The sequence below is a fragment of the Chiloscyllium punctatum genome, chromosome 38 (assembly GCF_047496795.1).
Source record: "Chiloscyllium punctatum isolate Juve2018m chromosome 38, sChiPun1.3, whole genome shotgun sequence".
NCBI classification, from domain to species: Eukaryota; Metazoa; Chordata; class Chondrichthyes; order Orectolobiformes; family Hemiscylliidae; genus Chiloscyllium; species Chiloscyllium punctatum.
Genome location: NC_092776.1, coordinates 55,035,676 through 55,052,147, shown reverse-complemented (window position 1 = coordinate 55,052,147; position 16,472 = coordinate 55,035,676). Strand labels below are relative to the sequence as shown.

The 16,472-nt window shown below is 41.0% G+C and overlaps 1 protein-coding gene across 5 annotated transcripts in view; it reads left to right on the top strand.

The window, feature by feature from the left end:
- Positions 1 to 548: 548 nt before the first annotated feature.
- Positions 549 to 16,472, top strand: part of rhobtb1 (Rho related BTB domain containing 1) — a 90,620-nt gene continuing 74,696 nt past the window's right edge. The window contains exon 1 of one of the 5 annotated variants that reach the window (XM_072557917.1): positions 549 to 910. The gene's annotated coding sequence lies outside the window, so the exon portion shown is untranslated. Of the gene's footprint in view, positions 911 to 2,076; positions 2,098 to 6,750; positions 7,128 to 7,698; positions 8,145 to 16,472 lie in introns of those variants that run through there. The other 4 variants (XM_072557919.1, XM_072557918.1, XM_072557916.1 and 1 more) reach the window with 4 other exon arrangements.

Here is a 16,472-nt window from a genome sequence, read left to right as displayed (position 1 = left end):
ACTGAACCAAGATATTCAGTCTCTTGCTGCTAACTACTTTGCAAGAGTGAAACAAAACAGTGTTTGAATGTTGTATTTTTAAACTGTGTTTGCTCTGATCTCTGGCTAATGCTATGACCCTGTTATATTCTTATCTTCATTAATATTCCACTTCAAAGTGCATCACACAACCAGACAAATATTGTACAGCCACAATTATAATCGTCATTAAATTGACACAACGACTTTTCGACAGTTTAGTCCAACCTTTTATGAAACGCTTTTTTATTTGTAATTAATTATTTTTCCATCTCTAATGTCATTATTGTAAGGTGATGGTCATTTGAAATATCTTCCTTGTGACCCTAAAGTCGAGCAAGCGATTCAAACAAAAAAAAATAGGCAGGTTACATCTTTTATTGCTGACAGTCAGAAATTCGGCTGTATCAATTGTAACCATATCCAGCTCAAGGACAGTAAAGGTAAGGCAGGCGAAATATGACTGTTCTGCAGCAACACTGATACAAAACAGCCGCTCACTTGATCTTCACTTTTATGAGAACGTCATGCAGGAGTGCAGTAATCGCTGAAGTCTAAAATCTGAGGTGGAGATTTTGTTTTGTTTTTGCAAGAAACTGACTGGAGTCACGCGCAGAATCACCAACTTTTCAGAAGGGCGTTGCAAATAACGTAACCCAAACTGACAGCATCAAAACTGTTCCAAAAAAAAGGCAGAAAGCTTTAATCGGGGCCCGTTCGTTTACAGTCAGCAGAGACGAGCTATTGACGTCACCAGAGGAACTGATGTTGACCAAGACCACATGTGGAGCTTATGTCCTCAGCTTCAGAGGAGAAATTACAGCATGGAACAGGCTGCACTTAACACAAGATGTTTATCGGGGAGCAAAAAAGGCCTTCTGACATATTTCAGGTCTGTTTGGGATGGATTACTTCCTTTGGAAATGGGATGAAATTGACAGAAATGGCCCGAACGTGCAGAGAGCACTTGCATATCGATCCCGCAGTATATTTATAGCTCAGCCTGTTTATGTTGCCAGTATATTTATCTCTTGGTGTGTGTTACTGTATTGTTCATAAAGTGTACAATACCAAAGGTAATTGAAAACTGCACTTAGAATTATATGGAAAAGTAAACATACTGTTTGCTAGCGGTATCAATTGTAAGTGCACTGAAGCAGTTGTACGAAGGTTTATCTACATGGGACCATGGTTAGACACTGAAAAATCGCTGGGGCAATTTGGAGGGACGCTAATTTGTTCTTTTCCGTCTGAGTTTAATTCACAGGACTATTTCCAGAGCCCTTCACGTTTAAATACTTAAGGCTGGGTCGCGTGGAACTTGTAAAAGTTCAGAGAACGATATAATTCTTCCAGAATCACAAAACAGGCATGCTCAAGTGAGAGAAATGTATTTTTTAACAAAATAAAAGAGGTCGATTCGTATACTCTGGGAGCCGCCCCAGTCCCATCGGGTTTCCTTCCTCAAGTGTGAGATGAGACTGGAAGCTGTTCAGATCTCGTCGGGAAAAGGGGTTGAACGAGCCTTTGGCAAATAGGGAGGGCTGGGGGCATGGGGAGGGAAGACCAGGCTGATTCTCGCTTTTCTGAAAACCGAACCTGTTTGAAGGTACTCTACAGTGCGCTGATCTACAATAGTAGCATCACTCTCAAACTCTTGACTATTTCTGATCGATTAATATCTTGGTAGTAGATTGTCGCGAACAGAAAAATAGCTCCACTCATCTGAGGTGACGATATTAGTAGGACAATAAACACAATGTCTAAATAACCCCAAACACACTTAATTCTAAATGATCCATGTCAATTATTTATGCTGTGGTGCTCACAGGTCTCTGGTTGCCTCTATCTTGTCCGCACTTGCACTCACTACATGTTCACCTCAGCAGGGTCAATTGGACATGGATAAGAATGAGGCAGCAAGAATGACCGTGCCTTTATTCTGTGAATGAGCTGAAAACGTGTTGCTGGAAAAGCGCAGCAGGTCAGGCAGCATCCAAGGAGCAGGAGAATCGACGTTTCGGGCATAAGCCCTTCTTCAGGAATGAGGAAAGTGTGTCCAGCAGGCTAAGATAAAAGGTAGGGAGGAGGGACTTGGGGGAGGGGCGTTGGAAATGGATAGGTGGAGGGAGGTCAGGGTGAAGGTGATAGGCTGGAGTGGGGTGGGGGTGGAGAGGTCAGGAAGAAGATTGCAGGTTAGGAAGGCGGTGCTGAGTTCAAGGGATTTGACTTAGACAAGGTGGGGGGAGGGGAAATGAAGAAACTGGAGAAATCTGAGTTCTTCCCTTGTGGTTGGAGGGTTCCTAGGCGGAAGATGAGGTGCTCTTCCTCCAACCGTCGTGTTGCTATGGTCTGGCGATGGAGGAGTCCAAGGACCTGCATGTCCTTGGTGGAGTTGAAGTGTTGAGCTATGGGGTGGTTGGGTTGGTTGGTCCGGGTGTCCCAGAGGTGTTCTCTGAAACGTTCCACAAGTAGGCGGCCTGTGAATGACTATGTTAGCCAGCCTGGAACTATGTCCACGCAAAGATCATCGAGTTGCCCTTGCCCACTCCATTCTGTATGGTTAAGGTCTGTGATGCTGAAATTCATCCAAAAGTTGATTTCTTATTAAAAGCATAATCCCACCCTATTCATGAAAGTGGAGCAGAATTCTTCAATGCACTAAGAATGTAAATAGACCAGTATTTCATGCGAGAACATACTTTGTGCAATATATGTTAGTACCTCTCATTTCCAACAAATTGGATTTGTGCAATGTTAATTCTTTATGTCACTTCACAAATGCTGCCAGACCTTCCAATTTTTTTCCAGCTGTTCTTTTTTTAATTTCAGACCTCCAGCATCTGCAATATTTTGCTTTTATTATAATATTGCACTGTTGTAACTTTTATTAATGCTTTTGGCACCCTTTGGTGTGGTTTACACTTGCATTGATAGAGGAAGCAATTTGGAGCTATGCCGTTATATGCACATTTTTTTCTGTTCGGAAAAAATGGAGCTTTATGCATTCAGACTGAAAAACATGCATAGAACTTCCTCTTCTATGTTTGACATGTCTTATAATTGGAAGAAAGCGGGGGGGAGGTGGTAGGGGGTGCAATCAACTTTTCCTCAGCCTCATCAATGGAGCTTTTAAAAAGATCAGATTCTGGTTGCAGTTGGAATTAGTTGATTTGATTTTAATTTGCATTGTGTATAAATACTGGATACAATGGAAACTTACACTGAAATATAAAATGTGTAGAATAACTGACCTATAATTAAGGTGCAAATAGGAGAGAGTTGGCATTGTGATAATATCATGAATTAATAATCCAGAGGGGGCTGTGGGTTCAACTCCCGCCATGGCAGCAAGTGGATTTAAATTCAATTAAATAAACATGAAATTGAGAGCTTTGCCTAAGAATGGTGACCATGACAACTATTATCAGCTGTTTAAAATCCCGTTGGGTTCACTAATGTCCTATCAGGAAGGAAATCTGCTATCCTTTCAGAGACTGGCTTACATGTGATTCCAGATTCAATTAATATGGCTGTTTCTTAACTGCCCTCTAAAATAGCCCAGTAAACCACTTAGTTCAAGAGTCACAACAGATAGGCAACAAATGTGGGCCTAGGCAGTGATGCTCACATTCCTTGAAAGAATAAATGAGGTAAAGGTACAGCTATTCCATTATAATTACCACCTAATATTTACTTTCATTTTCTTCAATTATCAAAAATACTTACGACTTTCATAGAACAAATATCCAAAGATACTTTAAAGGAGATCAGGAAATTTGGAGAGAAATGACAAGAAGTAACTGAAGATGCTTTTGAAGATACTGAGGATGAGGAATATTTTTAGGATTGGGAAATGTGTCAAGATGGAGGTCTTGAAGAAGAGTTATCCAGTGTATTAGGGCATGCTGACAGCTTGATGCATAGATTAGAAGTTGGGATAGAGAGGGTGTTAAGTGGACCAGAGAGATGGAACAGTAGGTGTATACTGAGTTTAATACTGGAAAAGTTAACCAGTGTAAGGTAGATCAGGGCTAAAAAGGCAACTAAAACTTGAATAGGCTTTCAAACCTGATGCAATGGAGAGTGGGAACTGGACTTCAGTGAGTACTGAGTTGATAGATGTGTTGGCATTGCATATCGGGAGCAGAGTTCTGGAGAATTTAATTGTTTGGTTTGGATTTAACTGTCTGTCATCTGAACCTGTCCATTTTTCTGTACAACCACACCTTTGATCATTCACCTTTAATGTCTATTTTCACATCTCAGCATTATATAAATAGAACTTGTTGCCAGTGTAAGATAGAAATTGGGAGAATAATATGTCAGAAATCAAGAGAAACTACTTCTCATACCTTCTCTGATACTGTATTGCCTGGTGTTTTCCAATGTCCTTCAAAATGATTTGGTGGATTTGCTTTGCAGCAGATGCAATGATGTGTCAATGAGACTTTCAGTAGTACTGAGGTTAAACTGAAATACAGAGGTGATATGAATAGGTGGAATTAGATTATCTTGATGATGTATTCAAGAGTTAGAGTTGAAGCTCAGTTCAGAGTTGAACTATATTTTAAAGTTGCATATGGTCTCTGTGTAGCCATCAATTCCTTTACTCCAATACAGGGAGTCATGATTTTGGTTACCTGGGCCCTAAATCTGAAATTCCCTTCCTAAACTTCTCCATCTCTTTACATCTCTCTCCTTCTTTAAGACTTCTCTCATACTTCTTTAAGAATTCTCTCATACTTCTTTGACCAAGCTTTTGATTGTCTGATCAGCTGTCTTCATGTAGTTCAGTGTCAATTTTTGTCTGATAACGTTCATATATAGTGCTTTGAGATGTTAAATATTACAAAGGCACCATATAAATACAAGTTGTTACTGAATACATTGTCAGGTTAAGTTGAATGAGCAGTCAAGAATCAGCATTGGAAACACATTTGTCTCATAAGGGCTGAATAGAGTACTTCCATATTTTCAAAAATGCTAAAGAGTTATTTATACTGTATGTATAGTATGGGTTTTATTGTTAATATTCTTCAGAAAGATTCCATCAATGATCTTTATGAGGAGATCTGCCTTGGGCTTAGTTCCATAAAATTTTTCAGATTAGTGTTGGCCATCAATCATCATATTTTCAAACAATTATGACAGGGCAATATATTGGTTTTATTAGGTCTGGAAGTGTTTAGTTCCAAATACTGTAACCTCAGTACATTATTTTAACTGTCATTTAAATGTAAATTATTTCCATCTGTTCATTTACATTTGATATTTTCAGTTCAGTCCATAAGGACTATACTCAGAGCTGGGTCTTCTTACAAGCAGACTTTGGAAAGCTTTGATGGAGTTATTTAAAATAAAAGGACCATCTTACGATTGCCTTTCACAACCTCAGGATGTTTCAAACTTTTTACAAAAAACAAAGTACAATGTTTTCTTAAAGTGTGGCTATTGTAATGTAGAAAATATGGCAATAATTTTTTACACAACAGAGTTCTACAACGGACTGAGATATGTGACCAAATAGTTAGAAATACTGGCTGATGGATAAGTACTGTATTGACTGAAGCACCAGGAATGGAAAAAAATTAAGAAATAGAAGAAGCCAGCATTTTGGCTGCTTGAGCCTGCTCTGCCATTCAATAGGATAATGGCTGATCTGATTGTGGCCTTAACTCCAACTTCCTGCCTGTTTTTTAACCTTTGACTCCCTTGCAGGAGTACTCCTTACTCCTCCTTGAAGTAGTACAGTGGGTTATTTATTTCCACCTGAGAAGAAAAAGAAGACTTTAATTTAATATCTTGTTTAAATTCAGCACCTTGACAGTGCAAAACACTGTATTATAAAGTGGACTGTCAGCCCTGGAATATAAGCTTAAATCTCTGGAGTGGGACTTAAACTGACAATGTTCCAGACTATTCACGCCTGAACGATTAACATGAAATGACTTGACCTGAAAATATTTCTCTTTTTTTAGAATGAACCAACAAGGGAGATGAGATACTAAGCAAACTAGTCATTACAATAAATCAGAATCATTCTACAAACCAAACATTAAAGCTATTTATCAGGTATAATTATTTGCAGAAAACTATTAGCAGGCTGTGTGGAAACAGTATCAGTCCTGCATCTTTTTTGTTAACACAACAGAATTAAGGGGAGAGGAGGAATCAGGCCACTGCTCAAATATTTAAGCAGTTTATAAATAAAAAATACATTTAGTTTGACGAATGGTTGATTAGACTGTGTCACATAATCTTTGTGAACCTCTACAGTTCGATGAAATATGTTTGCATTCTGTGACCCCTTTTGATGACTGTCATTTGATAATTACATTAAGATTTAATGTTTTGCCCTGGGATGCTGATAGCTTTTTTTTGGTTTGCAATTATTTTTCTATAACTAGAGGCAGCTGGTACACATACCAGTCTTTTGCAAGGTAATTTTAAAACTGGATGAAATCCCATTCACAAAAAGTCTAATCTTCAAAGGTGGTGACAATACAATGAAAGAGATAACAATTAGTGGTACCTGAAACCTTTTCTCGTCTTTCAGTGTAGTCCAGACTGTAAGACTTAACTGAGGAAGCAATAATCCTTTAATGCCTGTGGGTGACAGACGTACTTCTGTGAGTCTAGTCCATGGCTGCAGACAGAATTTTGCCTCTTAATGAAATTTGACAGCTACAGCCTTTGGTGATAAGGGTGTCTTGTAAGTGACTGAAAAAGTGGGTCAGCGATTGCACAGGCATAGTTTAGCCATTGTTAATGGAATGTAGCGGTGTGTATCTTGCAATCGCATTGTCCTCTTCCACAAATAAAACATTCGCAATTTGTTTCCTTTTGGACACTGGATTTCGCGTAATTGCCCTTGGGAGCGGTGATCATCCGAAGAAATATCGATTTTCAAATTGGTTAAATTCTCCTCCAAATTGGCAAATGACACAAATGATAAACATCGAGTAAAATGACAATCCTACGCAGCGTCCCTTCTGGACACACAAAGTCACTTCGTTTACTCAAAACTAACAGTCCTGCCAAGTTCATGATTGTTGGGCTAATGGTGGACTTAAACAGAATGCGTTTGCAACATGTGCAGAAAGTAGGTAAGGAATTTGACTTTTAAAAGTTTTAAGTATACCTTTGTTAAGCAAAGAAAACCCCAATAACGATATATTTGCACCAGATATGTATGGATGTTAATGTTACTTTGCTTTTCAGGATAAGCAAAGCCGGACAAGATAAACACGAATTTTCCCTGATGTGTACACTTGCTCTCGTGAATTACTCAGTGCACGATGCTATTGCTTATGTTGGACGCGATAACTGGACGAACATGCGACACAACGACGTCCGATACTACTCAGAGGAAACAGAATATTCTGTGAGGCTCAGGGAGGCATGGAGCTGTCTCACAAACCTTGCCGGTTAAAAGTGAGCTGCATGTTAAAGGCAAGCAGTGCACAAATGTATCAGCAGGGGTGTTGTGGGCTTGTATTGTCCAGCACCGGCTAAATAAAAAGCAAGAAGGATAGGTTTCGCCTGGGTCTGGCGCGAACAAGACTTGTGACATTCTTGCCCGCTCACAAAGCCATTCAGCAAGAGCTACACAAGCGCGCACGCTTTTCATGAATGGGGCCGGGTGGCAGGCGCTGACGTCACAAAGAGTCGCGCGCTGGCTCGCGCCCGGCTCTGAGTGGACGGTGGAGGCCGCGTGCGCCCGGTCGCGCCCCCCCCCCGTCATTCAGCCGGTGGTGGCTGAAACTCATGCCATCACTGTCCCTTGTCCACTTTGACAACGGCTGTGAGGGGAGTGAAGGGGTGGGGCGAAGGAGAACAAGTCCGAGCCCAAGCAGCAAACGGAGGCAGAATGAACCGCGAACTCTGACTGGATGCCCCCCCATTATCTTGCTGGTGGTCAGAAGGTCGTGGGGGGTGGGGGGGTGTGTGTGGGTGGCCGGCGAAGAGAAAGGGGCATCGCGGGCTCTTCTTGAGGAGACGACGGTAAGAATGGGAGCCAGATTAAATCCTCGGGGAGTAGTCACTCAGCTTCGTGGAGGTGTGTTTTTAAAGCTGCTGAAAGTTTGTGCCATCGTTGTCGGAGCGGTGACCGGGGCGCTCAGGTTTGTCAGGGGTAAACTTGTTGTTGTATGGGGTTGAAGGGGAACTGCTGTTCAGAGGCCCGCGCCCCTCCCTTCCCCCTTCCCCATTGGTCCCTGGGGGCAACGGGCAGCGGCGCGCGCTCTGTTATGCGTTACTGTGGTAACCGCTGCTGGGCAGCGGCCAACATCTGTCCTGGCAACGCTGCAGCCTTGGACCACAACTCCAGAGTGATGAAAGGATGGATGGGGGTGCATCGGAAACACTGCCCCTCCCAGCTTGACCGTGCCTGAGGCGGGCTGTCAACCTCCGTAAAAAGATCGCGATCGTCCAGTCTACCCTTGATGGGCAAGCCCGGGGTAAATTCCCCCCACCCCATCCCCACCTCTAGGAGTCAGGTGCAAATAGCTTTTGTTTTAAAAAGTATTGTGCCCTAGTTTGCAGGTTAAACTACTTGCTAAATCTTTCAACTTTGGCGCGCTGTTTTTTTTTAGATAAATATTTATTGTAGTTATAAAGTTTGTCATCGGAAATAATTTGTTATTTCAGTAATTTCGCATACGTGCTAATTATGTTAAACCCTCATGTGTTTTCCTTTATCGAACACTCCTATCTTCGTTACATAATCTGCGCAAAATATCTGGCATACATTGTTCTGATCCTAACGCTTTCTGGATGTGGGAGCATCTTTCGAGAAGCGAATAGAACGAGTTAATTACATTCGTCAACTCGTGGTGGGATCGTCCATGAAATTATCAAGAATTAAATTAAACTGTAGTGAATCTTAAAGTTGCGTTCCCTCGTGGCCTCAATGTGGTGATCCACAATAAAGCGGCGAGAGATAGAAGTCATCCTGCAAGGCAGTGTGTTTACAAAAAGTTATTTCAAATCAAATGCTGAACTGTTACGAAATGTATTGCTCTGAGGACTAAGTAAACACTTTAAGTGCACTTGGCAAATACCTGTAGTAAAGTTGAATATGTGAAGAATCTCACTGTCTATTTGTAGGAATTAAAGTTCAGTTTGACTTGTCTGTGATAGATACACGTGATATTAGTCAAACCATAGTTTACTTTAGAAATTAAATTTAATATCTTGGCCTTGACAGTACTGTGGGATGATCCAGTATGTTTGAAAGTCCTTGTTCTATTTCAAGTGGCACTGATCCATTTGTTTTCATTGAGTTAATGTGTCTCCGCGGTGTGGTGGGGGAGATTCGGAGGAATATTTTGAGTGTCTGTACCAGTTGCCCAACAATATAATTTAGAAGTTTTGTATAGCATCAAAGAAATGGTTTGCTATAGGAGGAGGCCATTCTGTCCATCAATTACATGTTTTTTGCAGTTGCAACTCTCCTAATTCCAGTCCGAAAGAATATGGAGCTGGAAAAACACAGCTGGTCAGGCAGTATCCAAGGTGCAGGAGAATTGATGTTTTGAGTGTAAGCCCTTCAACTTGTGCTCAAAATGTTGATTCTCCTGCACCCCGGATGCTGCCTGGCCGGCTGTGCTTTTCCAGCTCCACACTCTTTGATCTCCAGCATCTGCAGTCCTCACTCTCTCCTAATTCTCGTCCCAGCCCCTCTTCCCTTAGCATTGCAAGTCTTTCTTATCAACAGCTGTTTTTTTTTATCTGCTATAGAATAGAGAGTGAATGTCAGATGTTGAAATGCAAGATCCATGCTTCCATAATATTTTGCATCTTATATCATTTATCTTTTATCACTTTCAAAAACAAGAGGTTGATGGAAAATCAGCAGAGCCAAGAATAATTAATGTTCGTGAGGAACAAAACAAGGAATTACCGTTGGCATTAAGTGTGACACCTGTGCAACTGTTAAGTTATTGAGCAATAAACTTGGGACTCTTGTTTACCACATACTTCAACCTGTTTTATTTCTGCCAGCTTGCTCTTCAGGGAAAACACTTCATGTACAAGAGTTCCATTAGGGTAATTAATTGTTAACACCAGTGATAATGTTTAAAATGGAAAGCAAGTCTTGCTCAACTACTGATGCATTGTTGACCACCATTCTTGATGTTGCAGATAATGTAGTCAGTAGTTTATTTGACCGATTATGGAAAAGTGAGTTCAATCTATCTATCTATCTATTGAATGCAATACGATTTTGTTTAATTGCTCCACTAGCACTGCAACTATTGAAATAAGAATAGATAATGACTGTGTCTGATGTCAGGGCTAACCAAGGTACAGAGACCAGGCTCAGGGCAGCTGGGTGAAATGCAATGTCAAATGAGGCTGCTAATTATTGTTATAGTCACAATAACTACAACAATGTTTGTGTCGGCTGCACTAAGGATATCTGCATTGTATCTAGTTTGTTGTCCACAGAGCATCTGGGATGTAATATATGCACTATTCAGTTTGGCCACCAACCCCTCCACTATCATCATTTGAGAATAACAAATACACTTCTTCAAGTCTGTCTCATGTTTGATCAGGGGTGGCACAGTGGCTCAGTGGTTAGCAGTGCTGCCTCACAGCACCAGGTCCCAGGTTCAATTCCAGCCTTGGATTAGTGTATGTGTGGAGTTTTCATATTGTCCCCGTGTCAGCGTGGATTTCCTCTGGGTGCTCCAGTTTCCTCCCACAATCCAAAGATGTGCAGGTCAGGTGAATTGGCCATGCTTGATTGCCCATAGTGTTAGGTGCATTGGTCAGAGGGAAATGGGTCTGGGTGCGTTACTCTTCGGAGGATTGGTGTGGACTTGTTGGGTTGAAGGGCCTGTTTCCACACTGTAGAGAATCTAATCTAATCATAAATTGTGCTCATGTTTCCTTTGTTGTGTATTAACTAAAGAACTGTCTATGGATTTACAAAACCGATAGCATGTCATGTAGCAGCTCTTCAAAATCTTTTAGTTAAAGGAGTTTGAAGAGTGGAAGTTTGGCTTGACTACTTTCTTCAGCTGTAGCTTAAAATGTTTACATCTACTGTACAACAACAATGGTGTATATACATGTATAAAGAAGTTGATTATTGAGCATGTGATAGGGTCTTAAAGTAGAAACTAGGTTATCTAGACTGAGGAGGACTGTTGGTTAGCTAGTTGACTAGGTTGTGATGCAGGGTTAAAGCAACAGCATGGGTAAAGTTCCTGCAATGGCAGAGGTTACTTTCTGAACCTGTCCCCTTGTCTGAGATATGGTGACCCTCGGGTTAAACCACCACAACAGTCTCTCAAATGGAAGAGTTGCCCTATGGTCCTATGGCAACTTTACTTTTACCCCACAATACAAACTTCCAGGGTCATAACAGATTGCCATCTGTTATTTACTCCATTAAATGCAAATCCTCATCTTGCATGTCAATGAACAAGAAGTAAAACTAAGATAGAGGAAGAGTATTGATGAGCAGGAATTAGCCACTGAACCAGCAATATTGCAAGAAAGTCAGAATTGCTTTTCAATTTGTGCCAGAACTACTGTATTTGTTTAAATTTTCAAATAATAATTGCAAGATACCCAAAACATCACTTGCAGTACTTATTTGTTAGTCCTCATATTATCCTTTTTCTACTGTTTTTTAGGCTCCTATTTTCTTTTCAAGAGTGTTGCTGGAAAAGCACAACAGGACAGGCAGCATTCGAGGAGCAGGAGAATCGATGTTTTGGGCCGGAGCCCTTCATCAGGGAGGGCATAAAATGTTGATTTAAAAAAATTTTTTTTTGTTTTGTTTTTCCTGCTCCTCGGATGCTCCTGACCTGCTGTGCTTTTCCAGCAACACACTCTCGACTCTGATCTCCAGTGCCTGCAGACCTCACTTTCTCCTATTTTATTTTAACCAGTGACACACATGCACACATTCAGCATGGTGTTATAATTGCTTATTGCTCTCATCCATTGGGTGGTGTGCTAATAGAGTTAACAAGATTTTCAATCACATGTCCCCTTTGCTGCTTGTGCTTGCTTTATATGTATAATCTGAGCACTGTCTTGTAAAACATCCTTTTTTTTTGCAGATGATATTGTGATGGGGATCTGGTGTGCTCTACACACTACCTTCAGTGAGGGACTGTTCAGTGGCATATGGTCTCTGGACCCTGGAGTGCTTTTTGTTTCCAGTATACTCCCAATTGACTGAAGGGAATCTTCAACTTAATTAATTGTAAAATTCAAAGGGTACTAATTCTAATTGAATTCTAGTGGATGCCAGTGCCAGCCTGGACATGGTCTACTGGGATTTAGGCAGCACTGGAGTGAAAGCCACTCTTACATTTCCTTCAGTAATGGGAAAGTTTGGTTGCATATTGTGTTCAGACTTTTCTCCTTAAGGTTCACGACTTGTAAGGATTCACCAAACGAGCCTGTGAATGAGATCCAGGATCAAAGGTTTTGGAGGGTTGGGGAAGGAAGTCTGTTTGAGGATGGAGGTTACTTGGCATGAACTAACCTTTTACCAAATATTCTTGACATGGAGAGTAACCAAAGTTTCTCCTAAAGCCCTGTGCTAAGCAATTAGGCTGGTATGAAACATTACAGTGGCACTCCAAGACCATGTATGTGACAAAAAGCAGATTGTCTGGAGATAGCTGTCTTATCATTAAATCAAAGAAGAAATTCTGAAACTTGGGGCAAAAGCTGTGTGAAGTTGCCAATTAGGAGGGCAATTGAACTGTGGTTCAGGCTTCTGATCAAATGGTGATGCAATTTTACAAACCAATTACTTTATAAGTGTACGCAGATTTTGAAAATGAATAAGTACCAAGCAACTGAAATGGTTAAGGAATCAGTAAGACCCTATTTTACAGGCTGTCTGAATTTTTTAATTAAGCGTACCTTTAGAGGTGGAGGATCAGAATGTTAGTAACTTTTAAAGTGCAGCAAAACAGCAGCAACTATTATTGTGTTTGGCATTCATGCAGTAACTCTTTTCTCTTTACCAAAGTGATAGGAAGATTATGATATAGGGTCATGGCCCATGTAATGAATGGTCTTCTGGCTGAATAGGGGTTGAAAAGCAGTTGGAGAGGACAGTGTTGCAGAAACTGAAGAGTGCTCCTATCAGATGGGCCATGCTCAGGTATATTCTTCATTCTGGAAGAAGGTCCTCCAATTTGAGGGAGGGGGGAACCTGAGAAGAACGGAGGTGTGTGCATTTTGGTCAGCTCAGCAGCAATTTGCGAGGGCATCCTTCTGGGGAATGGATCATGAACAGAGACTTGTGTGGAGATGACTCCACTAGTTGCCAGGATCTACTGATCTACTCATTACTTTTGAGATGTGAGAGTAGCAATATTACTGAAGATTGAACTGGCTCTGAGAGATCATTGTTGATTTGTGAAACATGATGGAGGAGAATTTGAGCTTTGCTTCAATTGGTTGTTATTGGATTTTGGTAACTGTCATGTTTAATGAAATTCTGTGTCTTGGTTCAGCGCAGACATGTACAGCATCTCCCAATCAATTGCACATCATCACATCATTATAGTGATACGTGGGCCAATGTGGATCCATTTCTGAATGAATGTGGATGGTCAGGCTGAGAGGGTCAGAGGTTAAAGTACCATTTCTCACTTCTCCATTTGCAAGGTCTCATAGACTATGTATATGACTATCAATACTCCCCAGGCTAGCCAGCAGCCTTTGTTAATCAGAAGGATTTTGTTCCTCCATTGTCTGTGTATCAGATTTCCTCAAAATCCAACTTGTTTGTGAAGGATCAAAATAAATCTTTAACTGGAGGTTTTTTTTTGATATTTTCTCGAGGGTTACTTATTTTTAAGCAGCTCAAATTTTATTCTCACTAACTCCCTTTATTAAGTGATGTATTAACATAGTAACATTATCTTAAGTATATATGTGAAGTTTTTCCAGGTTTTTTTGATAGACAAGACGTGAAAAGGCTTACAGTATGTAACAGCTTGACCAATTTCAAGTGAAGGGTTTGTCAAATCAAAATAATATGCTAACAATATATCATTGCTAGATTTAAAACACTTTTTCAAAGTAACAATTTTATTTGGCATCACATAGTTTTGAACCACTTGCATAAACCAAAGGGAGTATCTGTGCATTGTCTAAATAGAAAATCAGAATTTACCAAATCAAAATAATAATAGATTAACCTCAACTTCCAACCATTCGATTCAATAGATCAATCAGACAGGCTCAAGTACTTTAGGGAAGTTAGTGCAAAACCAAAAGAAGGGTTGCTTATTTCTCATCTTGCTACTTCTCCAGTCCAAAAACAACACCACGATCTAAAATTAAAACATAATGTTCTCTGCAGACTGCTGCTGTTGTTCTGTGTACCTTCCCCTTGCTCCTCTGGGCCTGCTTTTATGGTTTCTGTGTTTCTAGCCAATCCTGCTTGGTGTTTTCCGGTTTTTCTTCTCTTCAACCTCATCCTGGTCATGGAGGATCCTGAATGTTCTGGTCAAAGTGGGTTATTGCCTAGAATCATTACTTCAGCTCCTCTATTGACAGGTTATCTACCCCAGTTCTTCTTACCTTATTTTCTGTCTGTCTGGATGAGCAGCAAAAATACAGGACTATGGACACCTGTTACGGAAGCAGCAGGGAGGAAGAGACACAATCTGCATCTGGAGGAGCAAGTACTCACTGATACCAAGCTTGATAACATTCAGGACTCAGCAACATTCTTCATTAACACTCCATCAGCATTCACTTCCTTCACCACCAAGGCACTAGTGGCAGCACTATTTACTATGTGCAACATGCACTACAGTAACTCACCAAGGCTTTTCTGATGATACAGATAGGAGCAAATTACTGCAGATGCTGGAATCTGTACTGAAACACAAAAAAAAGATAGAGACCACATATGGGTGTCAAGCAGCATCCATGGAGACAAAGCAAGCTAAAGTTTTGAGTCCAGATGACCCTTCATCAGAATTGAAGTAAAATGTGGAGGGGTTAGAATTTATGCAGGAGTTCGGGGAGGGGGGAGTTGGGTGAGATTTGGAGTCCTGGGGAAGAAAGGATGTTGATGGCTCAGATTAAGTGCTGAGAAAGGAAACAAGACTGTGAAAGAGTGTTTTGGCAAACATCTTGTCGATACCAGCAGTGAAATGGAAAGCAACGAAGATGTGCATGGTAAAAGAGACAGCCCATTTGAAACTCCCAAGGTAGCCTCTCAACTATACAAACAAAGGCACCAGGTGTTTGGGTATGCCCCTACATCTCAAGTTCTCCTTCAGAGATTTCACTCAATAATAAAGTCCGAAAACTATATATAGACATTTCTATCGTAAGGCTTCTGCTAGTAACTTCTCTATTGCCATGATTTCTTCGAATTATCGGAACAAGGTCAACATCAAAGATGAAATAATTACCATAAGCAGAATGTATTGCTGTATTAAAATTCCTGGCACTTCTTCCCCACAAGCATTGTGGGTGTACCTTCAGAAGGTGGACTGTAATGATTCAAAAGTGCAGCTTGCCATCACTTTTTCAAAAGCATTTGGAGATGGGTAATAAACACTGGTTTAACCAGCAATGCTAATATCAATGTGGAATGTAAAGCATCTTTAGGCAAGGAGGAAATGGAAGAGGATCACTCTCCGTATCTTCCAGGCACAAGAAACTGCTTGAAGGGCACCAAACTTTAGGCACGTGGGAAGCTCAGAAGGTATTTTAAAATCATGTGTTTCTCCTTACCCTTACCACTTCAGCCATATACAATAGAGAGCCACAATCCAAGTATGCACACAAACCACTCATTTCTGCTGGAATCCCAGACCCCAGCCACCCATTAACACCTGATACATTTGCAATTTACAAATAATGAGTACACAAGCCTTTGTCACCCAGCCAGCCCTTGAGTCATGCATAAACATCCCTTACAGTGCCAGAGAATAACTAAGATTGAATAGAAATTTTCATAAACAAAATCAAACATTTTATTACATTGCATTACATGCAAGCCCCAAACCATTAATTGTCTAATCACATGTCAAGCCCAAGTGAACCTAGTATATTTTCTAAATTCTCTTATGTGGACTTCTACATGGTGCTCCCTCTTTGCTGCTGGCTGCGGTGGGGGTGGGCTGCTGACCTCATTTTCCTATGGCCTGGGATGAGCTAGAGCAGCTGTCCTGTGCAGCCTGAGGTTTGTTGGGCCCTATCATGCTGAGGGACTCCTCTATCTTGATATTGCAAATAGCTGAGGCTATGATATCAATGAGAAGCCCCTATCCATGCTGAGTCCTGAGGAGGAGCGTGCTATAGCAGAAGGCAGTTGTTTCTTCTCTTGAAAGGCAGATCTTCCTTGCTGACCTGAGAGGCTTGAGGACCTAGTGGAGACTTTGGGTGCCTCATTCACTTTTTGCCTTCCTAATACTCCCTGCTGTTTGGGGACAAGGTTC